We start from the raw sequence: 26,075 nt of genomic DNA on the forward strand, positions 1-26,075 counted from the left end.
AGAAGCAGTAACTCTGAAAAAGATTTGGGAGTCGTGGTAGATAATCAGATGGGAAGTTCTATGGCCTGTATGCAGGAAGTCAGACTAGATGATCATAATGGTCCCTTCTGGCCATGGAATCTATGAATGAGGGTAAACTGCAAATCCAGGAAGACAGCTGCATGATCAGAGATCAGTAGTGTCAGTGCTGGCACTAACCATATTATGAGACTGGCAGATATTCGGAACAGATCTACCCATGAGCATAGGTTATGAACAGGGAAAAGAAAGTGCAGTCTCTTGCAGAGGGGTTTAATTAATTTCTGGGCTTGTCTTCATTGCAATGTTGTTCGCTGAGACATAACTCGAGTGTTACCACTAACCCAAGTCCCATGAACACACACAAACCCTGTAGCTTGAGGTGAGTGGTGCTTTAAACTCAGGCTAGTTGACCCATCTGGGGTGTGGGCTGAAGCTCAAGTGCTGCTGATGGTGGAGTTAGTAATGTAATGGAGACAGCTGCTTTGTGCTGTTCACACAGACCACACTGGCTTTCATTTTTAAGTTTGGCTGAGTTTTTGGAATTCTTAATACCCCACACATAGTCAGGGGGACAGGGTTATGTGGATTTTCCATCATGCCTATCCACCAGTGATATCTATTGCACTTGGCCCATGCGGCCAAAGGCTTTAGTGGTCAGAGAGGAACACCCCAAGTATGTGTGCCAGCTCTGGGAAGATGTGTGATCCTACCCTAGAGGATCTGGTCCCAGATACTGACTAAACATAGCAAAAGGATACCTCTGGCATCTGGTAGGGTAATCTCATCTGAAATCTTTCTAATACATTGTGCCATAGGGTGGGGGTCCAAAGGATAGGAAAGCACAGTTGGAATCCAGGAAATGAGTCCTGGCTGGGCCTGGGGAAGACCGTTTCCTTGCTGGTATTCACCGGGGAGTCTGATCAGCCATCAGTGGTTGCATTACCCACAGTGTATGCTTCCAGACACAATAGGAAAGTTTACAAAATTAAAAATGTGATGTTATCATTAGAGTACTGACACGAACGCAGGATGAAGAGAGATCTCTCAGCAGGAATAGACCCCTTACCCAGAAGAGAGCCCACATCCTTGCAGCACCTCTTTTTGGAACAGGCGTAATTTTAAACAATTTTCTACAGCACAAGGTGAGACCTTCCAAATTAGCCATGGAGTAAAAGCATTTTCAGAACACTGAATTTTGGTGCAAATTTCACTTTCCCAGTAAAAGACGATGCGGACCTGATTTTCCCTATCAGATTTGAGCTTTCTTCCCTGAAAGCCCAAAGAGTACATGAAAAAAAAAACAACCAACACCAGCTTACCCTCCTACTGCCAGTGGTCCCTGGGCAAATTTCCTCAGGGCTTATCTTTACCACATAGTTACCACATAACATTACCACATAGTTATACCAGTGTAATTCCTCATGTAGACACACCTATTCCAGAATAAGAATAGCCACATAAGGAATTATATTATACCAGAAAAATTATGCTAGAAAAATCCCCATGTTGGGAAGCTTTAAGCAAAGAGCTCCCGGAGGCATAAAAGTGAAACAGACCTTCTTACAGTAAATTTCACTCTGCTGCTGCTGTGCTCAAAGGAAATAGCAAACTGAACCCAGGAAGCTTATAGAATTGCATCAGTTTCACTGCTGCTCTGGCTGGGGATCTGTTATGTGCTGGAGCAGCAGAAGGTAAGAGAGGGGGAGGAAAGGAGAAGAAAAATCTCATCTCTCCCTCCCTACTGGGCATCAGTTTTGACCCTCCTTCTCCAGACAGGCTCCTTCCTACTGATGGGCTTTGCTGGTGGACAAGTCAACACTTTCTGATAACTTGTAACGGTATGTATGTACTCCTGTGTTAATGCATCCTTGAACTTTAAAGGTGCCTGATTTGAACAAACTAGAAACAACACTTAGATCCGGCTCTATCAGTTGCAAGACAGAGAATGCAAAAGATAACTAGACAACTCTGGCATCATTCAAGTTCCAAACACCTGCTAACATGCAAAAAGGCTGCAGGACATACTAGACAGCCCAGTGAGAGATCTGGAAGAACCAGTGAGCATCTGGAAAAATTCAGCCATACCCTGTCTACTTAAATGCTGGACGTGAAACTGTACAACCACATAGCAAAGCCAGAGGACGGGACAGAAGCATGGATGGTGACACTTGAAAGAAAAACTTGTAACAGTCAATTACACAGCTCCAAAAACCAACACAGAGACAGGACTACAAAAATCCACACTGCTCATTTCTCCATCAGTAGTGAGTGCACCATATTAGCAGCTTGTAGCAACAGCGCCCTCTAATGTTGCAAGTGAGTCTAGTCAGACAAAAGGAAATTCACAAAGGTATCTTCCCCAAGATTTTGCTCTCCTTTTTATGTGCCATGTCCAAGCTAAAACTTCATGAGGGTTGGAAAAGACACTCTTGAGGAGGTAAATCCTCAGATACAATGGTGATGCACATTATGCAAAAACCAAGATTACCAACACTGAAAAAAGTTAGTAACAAAATATTCTCGATTTGTTATCTGTGCATTTGACTGCATTCTGTTTCATTTTCCTGGATACTAAGTAAGAGTCCAGTCCCACAGTTGGATCCACACAAATGAACTCTTCTGGCTGAATGGATTCAAGTGCAGGATCAGGACCTTAGTCAGTTTCTTTTTCTGCTGTTAAAAAGACCTTTATAGCCATCAGGGGAACAGAAAAACTCATTTTGTATTACATACATTTTTACAAACACACAAACACTTTAAAAGACTATTTAAAGGGACTTCATTAAAAAAAATGAATACACACAATGCCTCAAAATACTCATTAGAAAGTTGTGGGACTGCCACACTAGCTCTTTGGAAAAAGTTCAGAAATGCAAGATGATGGGACTTCAAGGTCCAACAAGATTCAATATTATGTGGAACTGTCACCCTGCCATGACCCTCTCCATGGCACACTGTGTGGGACGAAGAAGATAGGGCAGATGTACAGTGAATGAAGAGATTCAGCAAAGGGACAGAATGTGCGTGAACAGGCAACGCAGTGAATGTAAAGTTTCTCTACTTTTGGAAGTAGCTTGTCAGCTACCATGGATTGGCATTCAGGACAAATAAATATGAACTTGATATATTGTGGGTGCAGACCCCACCTGCCTGCCACATCTTAGACTTTTTAATTTCAAAGTACAGCCTGATTTTCAGAGGTGCTGAGCACCCACAGCTTTCCTTTAGGTTCACTGAAGTTGTGGGTGTTCAACCACTGGGGGAGAGAGGGGAACCCTACCTACTCTCCACAACTATGCACAACATCCCTCAGCAGAGAAAAAGCAGAAATGATCTTTGGGTACATGTTCACAAGGGAAAATATCCTCAGCAAGGTCACTATACTTCTTGGATCTGAGAGGAATGCACTATTAACAGCCTCTTGCTTGGGAAATAGCTTGCAAATATAATTTTACAGCAACTCTGGTGAAGAGTTGATCTCTGTCCAACATTCCCATTTCCTCCAAACATGCAATCACAACCCAGCTGTGCCCAATACTAACAGCCGGTGGCAATAATGGAATATGTTCAAATGAAATGAACGGTTCCCATGCCAATCCAGTTTTTCCATTGGTGCACAAATGAAAGTACCTAATAAGAATTAGCGAAATGTATCTCAAATGACAATTGCCATTTGCATTCTCTCCCTCCCATCCACCATCCCTGCATGGTTCTTGCCATCTGATTGCATAAGAGGATGCAATAGCTCTCTTCTTCCAAACAGTTCCACTAGTTTGAGCTCTCTAGAGAATCATGGCTCAGAGGTTCAGGGTCTACAAGTCCTGCAAGACCCACTCTGTCTGCAGTGTCTTCAGCACTGCTGTGAGTCCTTGGATTTGGTCACCATCCTCAGGGGAGGCAAGGTCCCTCCTGCCTGCACTCTCTCCAATGTATTCTTCCGTTTCTGGTGATTAAATGGCAAAGACACAGCTATGCCAATGTAGGTTCCCAGTGTAGACCAGGTGAGAATCTTTGCATTTGTTGTCAAGTTCTTGCTACAGAATGAATGCTCAAAACCACAAATAAGACTACACTGAAAAGGTAGGTTGAAAATATAACATGATGTTCACAAAAAAACAAACCGAACGTAAATTGACCCAGATTTCCTCCATTCTGCCATAATGACATCCTATGCCAGTCATTGACAGACTGTGTTGCAAGATCAGGGCACAAACTCATGTGGAGGAGGACTGACCATCTCAATAAGTATGCAGTGTTGTTGCAGCTGTGTGGTTCCCAGGATATCGGAGAGAGAGAAGGTGAGTAATATCTTTTATTGGACCAACTTCTGTTGTGAGAGACATGATTTCGAGAGTACAAAGAGCTCTTCCTCAGGTCTGGGAAACTAACTCAGATTGTCACTGCTAAATTCCTTGCCGAAGTTGGTCCAATAAAATCTATTACCTCACCCACTTTGGCTCAATAAGTGGCACCTAATGGCTCATGAGCAGTAGCATTAAATTAAGCTTGTTTTAGCTCTTCCATCCAGCAAACAGTCCCAAGGCATGTGCACAGTTCGAACTTGGCTTATGCCCTGAAGCAGGAAGGTTTACATCCCTTCCAGGGCTCTTCATTTTTAAATTCTTACTATAATAATTCTTGATGTTCTCCCCTCCTTTTTTTTGAAACTTGCTAAACTCTTGAACTCAATCATCTATTTTGGCAGAGAATTCCACAGGCTAATTGTGCATTATATGAACTAGTATTTCTTATCAGTTTTCTATTTGTGGCCTTTTAGTTTCATCTAGTCTTTTTACCAAAAGCTTCTGAAAAGTCTAAACTACATTCCCCAGCGTCCTTTAAGTTTTCCAAAGAACCTTAAAAGTTTGAAGTATCTGTGCTGATTTATAATCATCAGATGTTCATCTAAGCACTTTGTAATAGACTTTCCTACCCACCCCCGAACGCAGTCACCCTTGCTTCTCTTTAAAAATGGCTAGGAAGTTAGCAGTCATCCAGGGCAGGTGTTTTTACAACGATACATTAACATAGTAGTTGGCACTATAGTTCAACATTTTTAAAAAGGGCAGTTATCAGTCGTTCACTGTCAAACATGAGTCAACAGTGTGCCCTTGTTGCCAAGAAGGCCAATGGCATTTTGGGCTGTATAAGTAGGGGCATTGTCAGCAGATCGAGGGACGTGATCGTTCCCCTCTAGTCGACATTGGTGAGGCCTCATCTGGAGTACTGTGTCCAGTTTTGGGCCCCACACTACAAGAAGGATGTGGAAAAATTGGAAAGAGTCCAGCGGAGGGCAACAAAAATGATTAGGGGACTGGAACACATGACTTATGAGGAGAGGCTGAGGGAACTGGGATTGTTTAGTCTACGGAAGAGAGGAATGAGGGGGGATTTGATAGCTGCTTTCAACTACCTGAAAGGGGGTTCCAAAGAGGATGGATCTAGACTATTCTCAGTGGTAGTGGATGACAGGACAAGGAGTAATGGTCTCAAGTTGCAGTGGGGGAGGTTTAGGTAGGATATCAGGAAAAACTTTTTCACTAGAAGGGTCGTGAAACACTGGAATGTGTTACCTAGGGAGGTGGTGGAATCTCCTTCCTTAGAAGTTTTTAAGGTCAGGCTTGACAAAGCCCTGGCTGGGATGATTTAATTGGGGATCGGTCCTGCTTTGAGCAGGGGGTTGGACTAGATGACCTCCTGAGGTCCCTTCCAACCCTGATATTCTATGATTCTATGAAACAGGGAGGGTCCCACAAGGGTCAGTCCTGGGTCTGGTACTATTCAATATTTTAATTAATAACTTGGATTTGGGAGTGGATAGTATGCTATAAAGTTTACTGATGACACCAAAATAGGAGGGATTGCAAGCTCTTTGAAGGACAGGATTAGAATTAAAAATTACCTTGACAAAATTGAAGAATTGGTCTGAATTCAACAAGATGAAATTCAATAAAGACAAGAGCAAAGTACTACACTTATGAAAGAAACTTCAAACGCACAACTGCACAATGGGGAATAACTGGCTAGGTGATAGTACTGCTGAAAAGGATCTTGGGATCACACACTGAATGAGAGTCAACAAAATGATGCAGCTGCGAAAAAAGCTATCATCGTTCTGGAGTATATTAACAGGAGTGTTGTACGTAAGACACAGGAGGTAACTGTCCCATTCTACTCGGCACCAGTGTGGCCTCCGCTAGAATAAAGTGTCCAGTTCTGGACACCATACTTTAGGAAAGATGCAGACAAACTGGAGAGAGTCCAGAAGAGAGCAACAAAAGTGATAAAAGGTTTGGCAAATCTGACCTATGAGGAAAGGTTAAAAAACTGGGCATGTTACTCTTCAGAAGAGATGACTGAGAGGGGACCTGATAACAGTCTTCAAATATGTTAAAGATCTGTTATACAGATCATAGTGATCAGTTATTCTCCATGTTCACTGAAGGTAGGACAAGGAGTAATAGAGCTAATCTGCAGCAAGGAAGATTAAGGTTAGATATTAGGAAAAGCTTTCTAACTATAAGGGTAGTTAAACTCTGGAATAGGCTTCCAAGGAAAGTTGTTTTATACCCATCATTAGATGTTTTAAGAACAGGTTGGACAAACACCTGTCAGGGATGGTCTAGGATTACCTGGTCCTGCCTCAGCGCAGGAGGCTGGATTTGATGACTCCGAGATCCCTTTCAGCCCTACATTTCTATAATTCTCTGATTCTTTGGTCTTTAGTTGCTTTCAGTACCCTTGTATGAATTCTGCCTGGGTCTGGAGATACAGAGTAATTTAAATCTTTTCAGCCCGAGTGCTTCGGTTTGATCAAAAACGTTGCAGCTATTTTTGAGAATAAGGTCAGTGCACATTGGTAGGTTAGCCGGTATTAAATTTTTCCAGCCTATTTTTGAACAGGAGATTTGCAACAGAAACTTGAAAATTGGCAGGGGAAGTCCTGAAGTCAGGGAGCTGATTTTTACTGTCCCCATGATCATATGCCCAGATTTGACACAGTTATAAAGAAATTCATCTTCTGTACATGCACAGTAGAGATTGCTAAACAACTTATTTTCTGAACATTTCAACTTCACTGCACATGCTCTCTGACTCTGCAGAGCCTTCTTCATCATTTTGAAATAACCTTACAGAGCTATAGCTCCAGACAGGAGATGGACTAAATTTGGTTCAGTAAAAGATGCCCTGGACCACCAGCTCAACTCTCACCTCTTCCACCGAGCGGAGTTAATAGCTCTACACACTTCACAACCACCTCTGTTACTAAGGGTGTGTGTACATTACAGCAGAACAGCCACAGTGCTGCAGCCTCATAGCACAGATGCTTCCTGCATTGACAGAAGTGGTTTTCCATCAATATAGTTAATCCACCTCTCCGAGAGGTGGTAGCTAGGTTGATGGAAGAATTCTTCTGTTGACCTAGCTGCACCTACAGTGGAGGTTAGGTCGACCTAACTACATTGCACAGGTCACAACATTTTTCACAACCCTGAGCGATCAGTGGCATACCCCACGACAGGCTGTGCCTCCAAGATGATTCCATCCAGCCCTTGAACATGCAAACAAAGTGACATCCTCCGCCTTCAATGTGTGGTCCATGTGAGGTCACACTGAAGAGAAGACACTATTTTGCATGCCTGACTAAAAATGTCATGGCACGCCTCTGTGAGCAATGAAGCTAGGTCAGTCTAAATTTTAGGTGTAGACCAGGCCTAAGCAAGAACTCTCACCTCTATCCAAGGAAGCAGACAAACATCAGCTTCACTCCATTTTACAGATGAAATAACTGATCACACACCTCACTTTTGACAGAGCAAGGAACAGAAACCAGGTTTCTAATTGTCTGGGTGTACTGCAAGATCCACCACTTCTCCCTCACTCGTGAGGAGCAAACAGAATTATGAAGCTAAATAGAGATGATTTTGGAGGGTTTAAGGTTTTTGTTATTGTGATCTTTGCTATGTACAGGGTATTGTGTTTGTGGGAATAACTAAGTTTATTTATTTCACACTTTGTATAATTTAGAAAAAAAGTGTCAATGGCATCCAGAGCTTGGAATGGACTTTTTAATAGGATGTTGGCCAAGTCACTAAAATATTTTCAGAGGTGGCCACTAGCTAGGCCATCCTCATTTTCTGGGTTCCCAAATACAAACCTGTAGGATATGAGCTTCAAAAGTGCTGAGTGCACCAATCACGCCAATCAAAGTCAATGGGATTTGTGACTGCTCAGCGGCTTTTGTGGGGGGAGAGGGGGGAATCAGACCCCAGACGTCTCAAGTGGGGCACCTAATCATTAAGTCAACCAAAATTAGCAGACAATTTTGCAAATTTTGGCCTTAAACCTTCTGTGCCTGCAGTTCTCTATGTAAACAAGAGTAAACCCAGGGATTACAGTGGATGAGAAGCTGGATATGAGCCAACAGTGTGTCCTTGTTGCCAAGAAGGCTAACAGCATATTGGGCTGCATTAGTAGGGGCATTGCCAGCAAATTGAGGGAAGTGATTATTCCCCTCTATTCAGCACTGGTGAGGCCACATCTGGAGTACTGCATTCAGTTTTGGGGTCCCCAATACAGAAAGGATGTGGATAAATGGGAGCGAGTCCAGCAGAGGGCAATGAAAATTATTAGGGGGCTGGGCATATGACTTAGGAGGAGAGGCTGAGGGAACTGGGTTTATTTAGTCTGCAGAAGAGAAGAGTGAGGGGGGATTTGATAGCAGCCTTCAATTACCTGAAAGGGGGTTCCAAAGAGGTTGGAGCAGGGCTGTTCTCAGTGGTGGCAGATGACAGAACGAGGAGTAATGGTCTCAAGTTGCAGTGGGGGAGGTTTAGGTTGGATATTAGGAAACACTATTTCACTAGGAGGGTGGTGAAGCACTGGAATGGGTTTCCTAGGGAGGAGGTGGAATCTCCATCCTTAAGAGGCTTTTAAGGCCCGGCTCGACAAAGCCCTGGCTGGGATGATTTAGTTGGGGTTAGTCCTGCTTTGAGCAGGGGGTTGGACTAGATGACCTCCTGAGGTCTCTTTGAATCCTAATCTTCTATGATTCTATGATATTTTCCCACCTCACTAGGATGTTGTGAAGATAATTTCATTAACGTTCCTAGGACTAGAGTGATGAATGCAATTAAAAAGCCCAGGAGGAAATTTTAAAAATTCCTAATTCAATGCAAGCTTTGTGTGCTGTGCAGTAAATGAGGCATGGGGACACATACTGACTTATGAAGATAAATCAAAATATTAAACAGCTGCCTCGTGCACTAAACCCCATCCATCCCATGCACTGATCGAGACCAGGATCCTGTAGAATTTAAACATTGTATAGGCTTTGTACTAGTCCTCAACTCACTGGTGAATTCAACCCTCTGCAAGGAGAGCAACCTTGTCAAAAGTCACTGACATGAATTCCTGAGATATCATATTTAAGGCTACAATTTTGTCATGGAGGTCGCAGAAGTCATGGAATCCATAACTTCCAAAGACCTCTGTGACTTCAGCCCCGGTGGCTAGGAGCTGCAGGGTCCCACCACTTCCCACAGCAGCAGTGAGCTGTGAGGTACCCTCCCACCCCGCCTGAGGCAGCGGGCCCCCAAGCTCCGAACAGCCATGGGCAGCGGGGGTACCCCGCAACTCCCCAGAGGCTGCGGCAGGGCGGGGTAACCCCCGCAGCTGAGCCCCCATGAGTTGTGGGGGCCCCGGAGTGCCCTGCCACCCCACAGCTGCCCAACCCCTTCTCATTTTATCATAGATATTTTTAATAAAGGTCACAGACAGGTCATGGGCAACAAAGAAAAATTCACAGAAACTGGGACCTGTCCTGGACTTTTACTAAAAATATCCATGACAAAATCTTACCATTAATCATACTAAATGAACCATTGAGGAAAAGTAACATGATAAAATTTTGTACTCTTAGGAATGACAGGAAATGATCTGCAGAGAACGTAAATGACGTTTCGGCAAAAATATTTTGGCAAAAATATATATATTTTACATGTACCCAAAGAGCAGCACGTACTTTTTAAGGATTCATAGCTTTGGAACTGTAATGAAAAAAAGAGACGTATGCTATGCTCTTCTTTATATATATATATATATATATATAATATGGCAGAGCTTTGATCAATATGCAACAAAGTATCTAACAATCACATTTAATGTTGCACTGCTGCAGGATGAATGAAAGAATAACGATACTCAAGTAGGATCAAGCACAGGCGCAGCAAAACAGATCTACTGCCCTCCAGTGGTATGTTGCAATCATTGCAAACACTTCACGAAGCCACTTTGTATTACTACTTTTCAAACTCCAGAATCAAAGTAGGATATTTTCCACCACGATAGGCCCAGCACTTTTACCCTGGCTTCGTAGAAATAAAAATCTCTAAACAAAAAAATAGTCAGACAGAGGACAAAGTCACCAAGCCAAAGAGGGAAAATAAAAAGTCCTCAAACAGAAATGCAAGTAGTGTTATATGTGTTTTACAAAACACATGCCATTTTCAAAATCATTGTTTATACAAAGATAAGAAACTGAAACAGGAAGGAAAGAAAACAGCACAGTACTGAAAGTAGTAATAGTTCTCAGGATATCATAAAAGGCAGAATCTAGAGTTCCTAAGGAGGTACATGGCTGTCAGCAAACATCACAAAACTGCTAACACTTTCCTCACAAATATCAACAGCTCTTCACATCCCACTCCCAGTGTAGCCACTGATTTCACATCACAAGCAACAAAGCTGACAGCTGAGCAAAGATTCATATTGTTTTTGTCTAGCTCTGTTAGCTAAGCTACTGAAAGATTTAACGTTAGCAAGCCTCAAACTGTCCCAGGTTCCACTCAGTTCCATCACATACTTGAACAAATTTCAAACATTTTTTCTAATGAATCTTTTAAGAAAACTTTAACAGAGATTAGTTAAGCCCCTTGGAGGGAACAAAGGGTGAAGAAAGGTAGCTATGGGGACAACTCCCTCCTTGAAAAGGTACAACAATAATTAAAGTGGTAGGATGTAAAAGAACGAACTATACTTGAAAACACTACACAAAAGAACAGTAATTAATCCATCAGAGACTGGAGTTTTTAGCCTTCTAGACAGGTTTTAAACTCACAGATAGTCAATGAAAGTGGCTCTTAAAGTTATTGAAACTGAAATTTTTATCAACGACAGGTTCCTTATTACCAGCTATATTCACTGCAAGCATTGATCCCTGACTGGTGCATTATCTCCTCAGGTAGCCTGGATTTATGCATGCTTACAACCATTGCTTCCTGTTGTTCCTCTCATAGAAGATGTGTTGGTAAGCCATCATCCTCACTCATAGCTGTGGTGCAACTCTCATAAGCAATACTTTCTGCTAAGTGCTAACAGGAAATTTTTGCCTCCATAGGGCTGTATGAGAAGACAAGAGGAGTAACAAATAAATACAAATAGCAGCAGCTTGGGTTTCTCTAGCACCTTCCATCCAAAGATTTCAACTCATTCCTCTGAAGCGCCGCCACGTGAGACGTGTGGCACAGCATAGGGTAGAGGAGTTTAGTTAATCAAGGAGCAAGACAATATTTTTTCTATTTTTTAAAACAAGGATGTTGCACAAAGCTATTTTGAAAAATTAGAGGAGTTAAGCGCTCAAGTTAGGAAACATCAACTTACCTCCTCCTCTTTCTGTGTGTGTTTTAATAGACAGTCTTTAATTGCATGAAAACATACCATTTCTCAAATACTGCAACACACATAGTATATATTTGTTACGCCTGGGGGAATTCTGCACCACTGCATGTGCACAGAATTCATGTCCCCCACACATTTCTTTGCTTCCCCACAGGGAAATGACCTTCTGGCAGGGAAGCGAAGCGAAGCGAAGCTGCAAGAGCAGTCACACACCTAGCTGCGCAGGCACATGGTTTCAGGCACCCAGAACAGCTGGCAGAGAGGTAAATCACTGCAGGGTTGGGGACACCCCAGCCAGCGGCTCCTACCCTGAGTCAGGATCAGCTGCTAGTCCCAGCTGGGCTGGAGGCAGGGGAGGATGGAATTTCCTCTTCCCCCGCAAGGAGTGGCTAGGCTGTGTCAGACCCACCCCCAGAAACCTTCCCCTGCTGCAGGAAGCTCAGCATCCTCCCCAGCTTCCTGTCCCCATCACTCCGGGTAGGGGTGACTGTACAGGGAGCTGCTCCCCCATCTACCCAACACCCGTGCATCTGGACCTCCCATTCACAGACACCCCCACCAAGCCTCATCCCATACAACCAGAACCCCCCTAGCCCTCCATTCCCAAACCCCACCCCACTGAACCTCAACCTCTGCCTCTGGAACCCCCTCCCTGCAGCAAGACTACCCCCTACTGAGCTCCCTGCACTCAAACCCCCACCCTGACAAGCCCCACCCCTGCACTTTCTTGAGCCCCCACATCCACACTACTGACCCCCCAACTAGCTGCACCCAGACCCCCAACCCACCAAGCCCCACTCCCCCAGCACCCCCTGCTGATATCCCCACATCCAGACCCCTCCGCTGAGCCCCAACTACTTTCACCTGGAAGCCCCTAAAGAGTCCTATCGCCCCTCCACCTGGAACCCTCCTTCCCACAAGCCTCTGTGCATCCAGACCCCCCCACACCTAGCCCCCCCACTGAGCTGTCTGCCCCCAGACTGTCCCACACTGAATCCTCTCAGCTCATGCTTGGATCCTGCCTGGTTAAGCCTGCCTGCCCCGCATCTGGCGCAGAGGGGCAAGGTCCCAGGGTGTTACTGGGGTAGGCCCAGGCCTTGTGCTGTGTCAGGATCAGGCGCAGCCTCACCACTGAGTCCGTGTCCCGGGGGTGGGGAGGCTGCAGGGTGATCTCCCACCTTCGTACAACCAGTGGTCTGTGCTCCCCACTGCCGTACTGGAGCCTCTGCATGTATTTATTAACAAATAAAGCTTGCAGAATTTTAAAATATTGTGTGCAGAATTTTTAACTTTTTGGCGCAGAATGCCCTCAGAAGTTATTTGTCACACAACTTTGTATGGATCATCTCACACGTAAATGACATTTGTCTGACGTACATGGTAACAAACTATAGAAGTTTGGGCCTAAAGCTCTATAAAAAGCTTATTATATTGTATTAGAAAAATGTGATCATGTGATTAGAAACTACTTTTAATGCATGTACACAAAGCAGACAAAGCTAAAGCAGTATGTGCAAATCTAACTTGAACATTTTCCAACTTTTGAATGCTTACCTATGTAACATGCTGTTATTTTTAACGAACAATATACAAGTCAGTTAGCATAGCAATGATGATCTTAACATTCTCACTATCTGACTAGTATTTAAATATGCGATCTTAATGTTCTATTAACTTAGGTTTTTATGTTTAATAGTCTATTGTACATCTACAAAAACATCAAACTAGAACACGTGGATATCAAAAATTTAACAATAAATCATATTTGCAAGTGGTACTGGCCTTTTTAATATCCCAAATAAGACTTCACTAATCAGTAATGGATCATATAGCAGTGCTAGACATACAAACAATATATTGCTGTTTTCATTGCAATGTAAGTAGAGCGCTACTTATGGTCCACTTGGGATGTCAAGTGTTGAGACTGCGTGGGAAGAACTTTACAAGGCAGAAGGGTCATGACAACTAAATTCATAGTAATTAGTCTTGTAATTATAGCCGGAGCACTAGCAACAGCTATATTTAAGGTTGCGCGAGTATTTCAATGATAACTTCATTTTCACTCATCTTTCATGTGATAATTCTATAGGCTTAGTCTGGGCCTGAAAATGTTTTTTTTTTTAACAAAGGTTTTAATAAACACAGTTCAACGTTTCTGAGGATAGAAGATGAAAATACACTATCCCATTAAAAAAAAAAAATCTTGCAATTTTTTTTTAAAAAGCTTGACAGCTAAAACAGCCGGAAACTACAAAAGGTTAAAAAAATCCCAATTTCCAAACACAGTACTTGGGGTATTTTTTTAAATTGTTTTTTAAGCAACCTACACTAAAGTTCTTACTCCTTGTCTAATACCTGTGGTATTCTACATCATGCAACCGTCAGCCATTTAGATTGTTACCAACTTTTAGAACACTGTGTATATGTTATTTTGAAATATTGCTATCCTTGCATTTGCAACAAAGGTTATTAGAAGACCTCTGCCCCCAGAAAGCAATTTGGATATGCTGTTGGTTCTCTGAACAATGCAGATGTAGAGTTATTGATTATTGGGAATACAGCATAATCTAGCCAGCAGGTCACTAGATCTAGGAGTACTGTGTGACCTTGGGCAAGTCACTTCATCTCCCTATGGCTCTGCTTCCTCACCCTTTGTCTTGTTTGTTTAGACTGCAAACTCTCAGAGCAGAGACTGTTTCTCAATACATTAGCACCGTGCCTACCATTATGGGACCACAAACTTGACTGGGGTCTCTAGTCATTCCTATAATAATATTTATACAGAACTATGAGGTGCTTTTAAACACAAATTCATTTCTGGTGTTGGTTATAAACAGCTTCTGGAAGCAGTTTCACAAGGTTAAATAGATATTTAATAGGAAATGTCCCTTTAAAGTTAGGCTTTAAACATTTTCTAAGAAACCCCTCTAGAGCTTTACTGGTTTTAGTGTTAGCACATTTTCACTTTGTGTGAGTTCATTAAAGGAACTCATCACACTGTATCCCACTCACTACAGTTGGAAAACAGATCTCTTAAGCTTTTCTGCAGGTCTCTGAATTGCCTCTCCTTAGCTCCAGAGGTAAGAGTGTGATGAGCTTTCCTTTCAACAGCTGATTTTTCAAAGTGCTCCAAAATCCGTAAGAATACTCAGATTGTCTTGAAAAGTGATGTGATCAGTGGAGTCTGGGGTAGTATTAGTGGTGCAAATTCGGGTCACAGGATCAAGCGGTTTCTGAGACATGGCACCTGTGAGAAAAGGAAAGTAAAATGTTCCTGTTCTCATAACATTCACATGTGGCCAAATTGTTCACAGAGTTTAAAGCCAGAAGGGACAATGAGATTATCTAATCTGACTTCCTGCATAACACAGGCCTTTAAATTTCACCTACAACAGGAACTGGATTAGAGTTCAGATTGCAAGTTTGGGATCATTTTGAAAGGAGATTCTGAGATAGGGAACAAGCCCATGCACCACAAAAGCTACTTTTAATATAATCCAATTCATATAACTTTTTTGGTGAAGAGGCAGAAAAAACATGAGAGACTTCCCAAGAGCTCCCCAGCTGCTCAACAATACAAAGGACTGGTTGAGAAATATTACAAAACTCATGACACTATAAAAGCTTTAGTACCACTGCTTACAGACAATTTGCATTCTCATGACCTATTGCTTCTTCAGGAATTCCTTTGTGAGAGACACACTGAGCTCACATTCAAGTGGTGACTGAGGGCTAGTCTACACCTGAAACACTACAGAGGCACAGCTGCAGTGCCCCAGCTGTGCGGCTTTTGCGCTTCAGTGTAGCCACTCACTACAGAGATAGGAGGGGTTCTCCCATCACTGTAGTTAATCCACCTCCCCAACAGGTGGTAGCTAGGTCAACAGAAGGAAAAAGTCTTCCATCACCTTAGCGCTGTCTACACCACGGGTTAGGTCAGCACAGCTACACCTCTGATGGGCGTGGATTTTTCACACTCCTAAAAGACATAGCTATGCCAATATAAGTTTTCAGTGTACAGCAGCCCTTAGAGCAGTGGTTCCCAAACTTGTTCCGCCACTTGTGCAGGGAAAGCCCCTGGCGGACTGGGCCGGTTTGTTTACCTGCCGCGTCCGCAGGTTCGGCCAATCGTGGCTCCCAGTGGCCGCAGTTCGCTGCTCCAGGCCAATGGGAGCTGCTGAAAGCGGCGTGGGCCAAGGGACGTACCGGCCACCGCTTCCAGCAGTTCCCATTGGCCTGGAGCAGCGAACCGCAGCCACTGGGAGCAGTGATCGGCCGAACCTGCAGACGCGGCAGGTAAACAAACTGGCCCGGCCCGCCAGGGGCTTTCCCTGCACAAGCGGCGGAACAAGTTTGGGAATCACTGCCTTAGAGGAACAAGCACTGCTCCTTTAACTCAAGGATCATGACTCAAAGCATCTCCTGTGCCCCTTAGTGCTTTCAGTCTGCTTCTGGTTGGCGCCTGGAGCCATCATGGTGCTTCTTCTGAAAGTGTAAGTAGTGTCTGTAATTTTGAAGTACTTCAGCACCCCACAAATGTATCCCCACTGTCATCTATGCAAGTTCCACCCAGGACAGTCTGATGAGTAGTACTGCATGTAGGATATGCTGACTGCTATGGTGATGTGAGGCTAGGCTGCTGTAGGATGGACCTAGAGATCACAAAGAAAAGAAAACAGAGAGATTGGCACAAGACTCCCAGCCAGGATGAATCTCTTCTCTGCAGAGCAGCATTAAGCATAATGACGACTTTTGCAACTAGAAACAGGCATGGAAACGCATCACAAATTTGCATCTCATCCTTGCGCAGGGGCCACGCTAATCTACTCTGTATCATTCCAATGTCAGTACATGCGCTGTGGAAGGAAGACCAGGCATTCTGGTCTGTACACGTACCAGACACACAATGGCAAGAGTAGGGAGGGGGATAAGAACACCACTGTGACGGGTTGGACTCCCCGTCCAGGATGCCACCTGATGTACTGGGGTTTCACTGACACTCTCCTGCTCCACCAGCCTGGATTCCCTCTCCCTGTTTTGCTGAATTAGGCTCTCCAGCCTCTTGCAACACACACACACACACACACACACACACACACACACACACACAGCCATACCCAGCTGCAGATACAGACTGAAGTCAGCTTTGTGAGAGAGGACTCACCCAGCACTCATGTGTAAGCCCTTTTTGGAGAATAAACCCAATATAATACTGTCTTGTGCTGCAGAGAAATCTGTATAACGTAAGCTCATAAATTTGCCCCCCTCCCTCAATGTGAAGAGAGATATGCATGACTTCTTGCCCCTTCCGCATTAGAAATTACATAAACTGGGTTTAATAATAAACAAAACAGATCTTATTAACTATAAAAGGCAGATTTTAAGTGATTAAAGAAATAGTAATCTGCTTTATTCTCTTTGCTAAGCAAACAAAACAAAACATGCAAACTAAGCTTGATTCACTAAAGAAATTGGCTATGAATAGTAATTTCTCACCCTAAATATTGTCACAGGGAGATTACAGAGAGTCTTGAAAGGCAGCCGCACTGGCCTGCAACTTGAGACTTTAGGTATTATTACTCACAAGCCAGGCGTCCTTCCAGCTTGGGATCAACTTCTCTCCCCCCAGTTCAGTTCTTGCTTCCAGGTGTTTTTCAGTGTCTCTTTGGGTGGGGAGGCAGAGGAGAACCACAATGATGTCACTCCCCTGCCTTATACAGTTCTTGCGTATGGTGGGAACCCTTTGTCTTCCAGTGGAAAAACACTGGCATTTGGGGGCGGGGGGGGGGGGTTGGGAGTACAATGTAACTCAGACCCATGTCTCTGCAGGGCTGTGGTAGCCATTACTTGTAGGCTGTCTGGAGCATCCACTGGACAACTAAGCCCTTTCACAGTCCATTGTCTTTGGTAATGGGCCATCAGCCCCGTCTGGCTTTTCACTGTTGTACCTGAAGGGCTAGTTGTGGGCGACACCCAAAGTAGCACATTTGAAATACAGATATATGGTCAATATTTCTAACTACAGATACAGAAATGATACAGGCATACAAATTGGATAATCACATTCAGTAAATCATAACTTTTCTAATGATACCTTACATGAGCCACCTTGCATAAAGTACATCTCAGTTTTGTCATATCCATATCATAAGCATATTTTCATAAAGAATATGGAGCGTAATGTCACAATCGCTTGAGATGAATGGAACAGTTCACACCTCTCAGAGCTGTATTCATCTAAAAGGGTGTTCTCGTTCCATTGAAAATGACCCGCTTCACCCTTCAGCACAGGAGGCTTGCAGGAGTGTCCCTTCCCCCCATAAATGGAATAGAGACTTCGGAGAGCCCGTTGCTAACTCAAGCTAGTGAGTAGCAACGATGTACACACAGGAAGTGCCTCAGTCACCCCCTCACTATCATCAATTACTCAAAAAGACAAGGGAAATTCACTGCCAAAAAACAGTGTCAATACAGAGTTAATGAAGCCTATCACTGCCTTGCACCTTGCAGAACACGAGGCTGGCTAACCTTACAAGCTCTGAAAACCAGGCAATAGAGAGTTACGGTACTCGCCTAACCTGCCCTCTCCAAGCAATGTCCCAACCCATCAGTCAGAGATCACAGGACTGTGCTCTTCCCAAACATGTAGAAGACAGTGTGGAAAATGCACAAGAGTGGGGAATGAGGGGCAAAGAAACTCTTAGATATTGGCCAACATTAGGTTAGACTTAAACAGTAGCTAGCTAAGCCTGACTTATACTCAACCATTTACCTACTCCTCACAAATCCCTGACGAGTTGCCCGATATTGATAAATGTTCATCCCTGGCCTCAGAATTCCCTCTAGGACACCATGTTTGGCTGCCCCTGACTGAGCCTTGTTCTGCTCTGTGATATAGGCCAACAGTTGGCTAGAATTCCCCAGTACAATGGTGAGGCGAGGCTTTAGTGAATGGCAATGCAGCTATAGAGTTCTAGTGGACACTGAGGATATGCAAGAGTGTTAGACTGAGATAAGCAATCATATTCCCCCATTTTCTTGACATACCTAGGGCAATGTCAACGGTATCTGTCTGAGCAAATCTGAAACTACTCAGGTTTATTATTTTTTAAAATTATTTCATACATTCTTAGCTTTGAGAGACAAAAGGAGACACTGGGTATGTCTGAACTGGAATAAAAAAACACCCTGGCTGTGATTCTCAGAGCCTGGGTCAGCTGACTCAGGCTCATACTCCAAATACTATGTAATTTCACCGTAGATGTTTGACCACGGGCTGAAGGCCAAGCTCAGAGATCCTCCACCGTCATGGGGTCTCAGAGCTTGGGCTCCAGCCTGAGGCCAAACACCTACACTGCTATTTTATAGCCCCGAAGCTCGAGCTGACCCAGGCCGGCCGCAGCCTTTTATTGCAGTGTACTCTCACGGTTAAAAATTTAGGCATTTCCAGTCAAAATTTGTCTAGTTTCAACTTCCAGCCATGGGATCACATTATACCTTCTCTGCTAAACTGAAGTATCCATCATTAAATATTTGTGCCCCATGTAGGTATTTATTGATTGTGATCAAGTCACCCTTTAACATTCTCTGCTAAGCTAAATAGATTGAGCTCCTTGAATCTAAGGCACATTTTCTAATTTTTTAATCATTTTGTGGCTCTTTTCTGAACCCTCTCCAATTCATCAACATCCTTCTTGAATTGTAGTCATCAGACCTGGACATAGTATTCCAGCAGCATTCACACCAGTGCCAAATTCTGAGGTAAAATAACCTCTCTACTCCTACTTGAGAGTCCCCTGTGTATGCATCTCCATTTATAATTAACATTTTTAGACCTATCAGTCAGATTTTAATCCATTTAATATGCGCCATGGTAATTATAGATTTTTCTAGGTTTTTTTTTTTTTTTTTTTTTTTAAATCAAAAAGTTGTGTGGTAGCAAGTCAAACACCTTACAGAAGTCTAAGTATATTACATCAACATTACCCCGTTTCTCCATCAAACTTGTAATCTCATCAAATAAAGATATTAAATTAGTCCAATAGGACCTATCGTTCATAAACCCATGATCCGCATTAATTACATTACCCTCCTTTAATTCTTTATTACTCGAGTCCCATATCAGTCACTCTATTATCTTTCCCAAGACCCATGTCAGACCAAAGGCCTATAATTTACTCAGATCATCCTGTTTACCCTTTTTAAATATTAGCCCAACATTAGCTTTCTTCCAGTCTTCTGGAACTTCCCTGGTGCTCCAAGACTTATTGAAAATCAACATTAGTGGTCCAGGAAGCTCCTCAGCCATTTCTTTTAAAACTTTTCAATGCAAGTTATCTTGACCTACTGATTTAAATACATCTAATTTTGGTAGCTGTTGTTTAATATCCTCCTGACATACCAGAGGACTAGAAAGAGTGTTATCATATGATAGGACTACATCCTCTGTCTTTTCCCAAACACAAAACAAATATTTAGGGAACAATTCTACCTTTTCTGCATAATTATTGATAACTCTACCATTTCCATCTAGTAATGGACCAATACCATTGTTAGGATATTTTCCGTTTCCCATATATATTTTTAATTCCTTCTTATTGTCCTTCTCTCTATTAGCCATAGATTTCTCCTTGTGCTCCTTTGCTTCCGTTATAATTTTCTACAATTCCTAGTGTCTGATTTATATTCATTACTATCAAGATCACCTTTCTCCCATGTGTGTGAGTGCATGTGAGCATGCGCGCGCACACACAGTTTTAGCTGCCTTCAGTTCCCTTCTAAATCAAGTAACTTTTTAACCAATTGACCATCTTCCTCAATTGTGGGGGTTTTGGGGGGCATCTACTGAAGAGTATTTGAGGAAACAGATGCCAGTACATGTAATACTTCTGTCACTTAATATAGAACATATACAGCAAACAGTAACACAAGATGTACAGTTATACCAGACCTACACACAAATCGGGTACATTGCAAAGCTTTCAGCCATTTAAAGAGGGTGGGATACAGTATATACATCTTGAAGCATGCACAAAATCAGTTTACTTAAAATGTTTGTTTTTAAAAAGATTAAGATAGATTTTAATGCAAGAATGCAAAGTTGGCAGAAATGCAATTTTTATGTTGGAAGAGGGGAAAAAAATCAGTAGATAGTGTAAGATAAAGGTTTTTTTAATTCCCTTTTCAACAGCTTAGCATTATTTGAGATAATCTCAAACAGATGTGGATTTCTAGGGAAATGGAAGCATAACCAGAACCTGCAACCAGAAGTTGAGCCAGTTTCAACAGTTTGCTTAAAAGTCTCACTTCTGTCCCCATGAAAACCGATGTCAGAATGTTTAAAATTGTCTTATAACAAAGTCTATTTCCCTTATTTTCATCCCTTTGACTGTTCTCGCAGAAACAGCACTGAAAAGGAACTCACAGGAACATGAAGCAAAGCATAAGAATTCACCTGTTGATTTCAATATGAAGCCAACATCAGCAGATATCTCTAAGGGATGGTTTCAAAAGCCAGCTAAAGTTTTTTGGAGTCCAACACCACAGTATTACTGTTTTGACTATTTAAGTTTTGACAAGAATATCAAAAGCACAGATAGGGTTTTTTTTATACTTGATATATTGATAGAAATATTACACAACTGAAAGAAAATAAAATGGAGAAATAACTTGTAGGATCATACTGTCCTTCCAAGGATGTTGTAATAACTCAAGAGAGCAAACCAACTCAAAAATTCTGACCCAGGAGGTTGTGCTGGAATGAACCCCTGGATTCACACCCAACAAGCTACTGTAATAATCTTTGCACAGAAAATGCCTTGTAAAGTATCATTTAAAAACTAATAACTTGCTGGTCAACAATATCATGATGAAATGCATGTAGCAACATTACACGTAAAGGTATGAACATAAGCTGAAATCATGAGTAATGTGTTTACACCAGACAAGTCTGAGGAATGGGTAAATCTGTTTCTCAAAAGACAAAGGACAAGTTGATGCCTCTAGCTTGGTGCCATCAAAGCTGATGGGCCATCACCTATCAAGTAGCCATTCTTTGGTAAGGAAGGGGGACAGGAACAAACAGATTCTGCATCTTAGCAAACAATGGCATGAAATCTCTTTCCCACAAGACTCCAAGCCTCTTTTCTCTGAGTTGGAAAATGCAGGGGTCTCTCTCTGGAAAATGCACTTCAAAAGGTGACAACTATAAAAGTGAGGGGAAAAAACCACTCCAAGTTCTCTCTCCTTATCCATCTCTCTCTTTCATCTCAGAGGACAAAAGAAGCCAGTCATTGGACCTTGAAAGCAGATCTTGACCTGAAACTGGGTCAGCAATGCTACTGGAAATATGCGGTAAGAATTTCACCTTGAACCAAGGTTAGTTTGTTCAGGAATAGCATTTTATCTTTACTTTTCTTGTAACCATTTCTGACTTTAATGTCTTAGTACTTGTATTCACTTAAAACCTCTCTCTTTGTAGTTAAATAAACTTGTTTTATCCTCTAATCAAAACTAATCCAATGTAGTAAACTGTGGCAGTAACTCCATTTAAAGTGGCAAACTGTTGTATCTTGATCTCCTCAGATGGGCAACGGATCTAATATGTCTGCACTGTCCCGTGCTAAACATATGTTTTGGGGGGGAAATCCAGGACTAGGAGTGTGTTAGGGTCACCCTGCAAGTGATAAGCAAAGCCGGTGGAAGCCAGAGCATGACGGATGTGTACTGAGAGGCTGCTGGGGTCAGAGCTGCTGGCCCACGGCTGTAGCTATACACAGACACTCAGACCAGGTCTACACTACAAACTTACATCGGTATAACAATACTGCTCAGGAGCATGAAAAATCCACACCCCTGAGCAACGCAGTTACACCAACCTAACCCCCAGTGTATACAGCACTACGTAGACAGTGTAGACAGCTTCTCCTGTCGACATAGCTACCATCTCTAGCAGAAGTGGATTCACTATGCTGACGGTAGAAGGTCTCCCATCAGCGTAGTAGTGTCTTCACTGAAGTTCGACAGCGTTTTAAGTGTAGACACGCCTTCAGGGTGTGACCCGCATGCTGGCAAGTAGCTTTCTTAAATTTGTCAACCAACAACGATGTTTACATATTTGACCTACTTTTCTACCAGTTCTCTTTCCTTAGCCCTCTTCCTGAAAGAGGGCCCTGGAGTGTGCAACAAAACGTTTTCAACAAAAGAGCCACCTGTTGGCACTGCCAAAGGAGTAGCACCAACATCCACTGCAAAGGGAGCTGTCAATCTAGAGCCAAAGAGCCAGCGGCGGGGACCGGAGAGACGCCTCTCTCCCCGGTCAACATAGTATCTTGATCACCAGAATGTGTTTTGTCACCATCTGAATAGCCAGGAGATAATGCCTCGATAAAACAGTGAGTAGTCTGCCAGAGAGATGCTTCTAGCAAGCTCCACACCAGTTGATAAGTTTTAACTTCATGTAAAAGTCTTATAAACCTCATTCTTGGCCATTACCTAACATTTAATTTTTTTCTCCATTACTCTATATCTACATTATTTTTTCTCATGCTTTTAAAAAATGGCAAAATTAGTACTTCATTGTCCCTGGCTTACCATTGCATGAGAGACCAGTTACTTGGATCAGCTGGCAGAAATCTACTTGCATTGAGGTTAGTCACTGGAACAATAGAACATTGTCCCTCAATTTGAACTGTGCTCTGAATTCAGAAGTAAGAGCATGTGTCAAGCATTCCATGAAAGTTTTAAGCATCAGCCTGAAGGAGTGAGCCTTTCCCAATTACAGATTGCAAAGGAACAGTCTCTAAGTAAGACAAATAAAGTTAAGACAAATTCTGATGATAAACAAGTATATTTTGGTTGAGCTCCCCTTGGGAAAACTAAGGGGTCCGTTTGTTGCCGTATGCAACCCTCATTAGGGTGAATGTCAGCTTTGCACAGATTTGTTGAAATTCACCCAGGAACATAGGTTGCGACACAAAGTCCCCGAGTGCAGCAGAACTGTCGTGGTTACACTACATGTGAATGGGTAACTGTTCAGTGAACGCACAGAGGACACTACCTCCTGCATGTGACAGAACTGGGTTCCACACTAGCTATGCATAGGCCACTACAGAAAGGGGCTTAAGGAATGGGCCAAGGAATGGAAAAAGTCCATGGTTACATGTATCCAGTGGACATGGCAAGGAATGTTACCAGACCAGTGTGCAGGAATCACAGGGTCTGGTACAGCAACTGCAAAGAAGGTATGTATCTGTTCTGGCCACAGGTTGGGATGTTTATTCTGTATCCCAACTCAACCCACACTGTGCCTCAGTTTCCCCATTTTCCAGGTGGGAATAATGATTTTGACCTTCCTCTCTAAAACACCAATATTTATAAATGTAAAACACTAAATATTTGCTTTTTGATTTGTGTTTTACCAAAACTAGGACTAATGGAAATGTTTTTGTGACTGTTTTTGTCTGATTTCTAGTGACAATAATTCCCTGTTGTGGATTTAAACCTCCCCTCGTAGTGTTTGCAAAGCTTTTTGTGGGAAGGAGGACATATGGTTTATCTAGGGGCTTGATCCTGTAAAGTATTACTCATGTAGCTGTTACTCATGAGAGTGGCCTCATGGAAAGAAGTGGGAGAACTTCACATCAAGTGAAATTTTGCCTGAGTCCATGTGTTTGTAAAGTGCTGTGTAAATTTACAGAGCTGTGTGTGTTTCACTGTAATAACTGAGACATTGGAACATTTTATCTGTGTATGAGAATCTGAAGGTGAACTTGACTGTGCTACTTTAACTGTCCAAGCTGATCCAGTGTAAAAATATAAACAACATGAAGGTTGAATAGTTTATAGAACTTTTTAAAGTGCTTTGTATTGTTAATACAAGAGGATGGTAGTAAGGGGAATGTGAGTGTTTTTTAAAAATTATTTTGAACCTTCGTGTCCTGATTTAAAAAGAAACATTTACTTTGATTTCTAAATTGCGGTATTATATTTTACATTCATATGGGACCTTTACAGATGAAACCCAGTCTGAACACTGAATATTTCAAGCATTTTGCATAAGAGGAAAAGATTCTTCCTCACCAAAATTCCTCTTCTCTTTCCAAACTACTGCATAGTGCTCTCTGTGCTGTTGGCCTAGCTGGCTGCTGACTTTCCTCCTCGGAGGTGGCTGCATTTCAGTGGTGCATTTATATGTATAGTTTGCTAAGCATGTACTGATCCTTGTGGAAGGAGGCGTGTAGGAATGAACAGATAGGTATTGCAGACGTCACCTGAAGAGAGACCATCCCTAAGAGGGTACTAGCAGTAGGACATTGTGAGCTCTTAGTGGGATAAGGGCTGCCATGAAAGTATGGAGGTGATGGCACACATCTACACATTACCTCAATATTGGTGCTACCCATAACAAAATTCATTCTGCACCTGGATGGAAAAAATTAGAGGGGACACTGGTTGGCATTATGGAGGAGCGATAGTAATTTCCATGCTGACAGCTGAGCAACTTTGTGAGAGCACCTTGAAAAAAAATCAGCTCTAAAGTCTACATGCATAGGTCTCTTGAAAACTGCTATAAATCTCCCCACTGTATTTTCCACTGAATGCATCCGATGAAGTGAGCTGTAGCTCACGAAAGCTTATGCTCAAATAAATTTGTTAGTCTCTAAGGTGCCACAAGTCCTCCTTTTCTTTTTGCGAATACAGACTAACACGGCTGTTACTCTGAAACATATAACAGTTAAGGGGCTGGAGTATATGTTGACAGTGCAAGTCTTGGGTCATTTGGTTAAGGAGCTCCCATGTTACAGCACCTCAAAATCACCTGCTTTTAATTCTCAAATATTTGGAACCATTTGTCCTTGGACTGCCCCTAAGCTCAAATACTAAACACTATCAAGAACTAGTTTAGAAAACAAAATATTTCAAGTTATTGCAGATTTATCTTTTGGAAGAGAAGGGTGAGTGCCAATTTGAGGAATTTCAGCACTCCACCAGTAATTTTCCAGTGCCAAACCCCATCCTGGGACAGGCTGGGGGCATTATTGTGCCCATGATATAAAGCCTAGTATGGTAGTTTGTCACTGGGCTGATACGAGAGGGACTTGGTGCCATGGGAAAAATTACACAAGAAGAGTTGGATCAATTCTGTGCTGGGAGATGCTCACTGAATTCCCACCAGGTTCACTAGGCATGACAGACTGAGTCTGTGAAGGCAAAAAAGAACAGGCATGTTCAATACATGTAATATCTCTATAGGGTGTCCTCACTCAGCTGACAGCACCCCATTGAGATAAATGGGCCATTTCACACCTATGCTACAGAAAGGATGTACAGAGTCCCTCCTCACCCCACCCCCAATTAGGCCCAACATAAATCAA

The 26,075-nt window shown here is 42.7% G+C and overlaps 1 protein-coding gene and 1 non-coding gene across 4 annotated transcripts in view; both read right to left on the bottom strand.

The window, feature by feature from the left end:
• Nucleotides 1–26,075, bottom strand: part of ST3GAL3 (ST3 beta-galactoside alpha-2,3-sialyltransferase 3) — a 388,593-nt gene that overhangs the window by 313,826 nt on the left and 48,692 nt on the right. The gene's annotated exons all lie outside the window — the stretch shown is intronic.
• On the bottom strand, nt 16,466–16,571 carry LOC114019890. Its single transcript, XR_003564855.1, has one exon. It is a non-coding gene; the product is annotated as a U6 spliceosomal RNA (small nuclear RNA).

The sequence above is a fragment of the Chelonia mydas genome, chromosome 8, assembly GCF_015237465.2.
Source record: "Chelonia mydas isolate rCheMyd1 chromosome 8, rCheMyd1.pri.v2, whole genome shotgun sequence".
Lineage (NCBI taxonomy): Eukaryota > Metazoa > Chordata > Testudines > Cheloniidae > Chelonia > Chelonia mydas.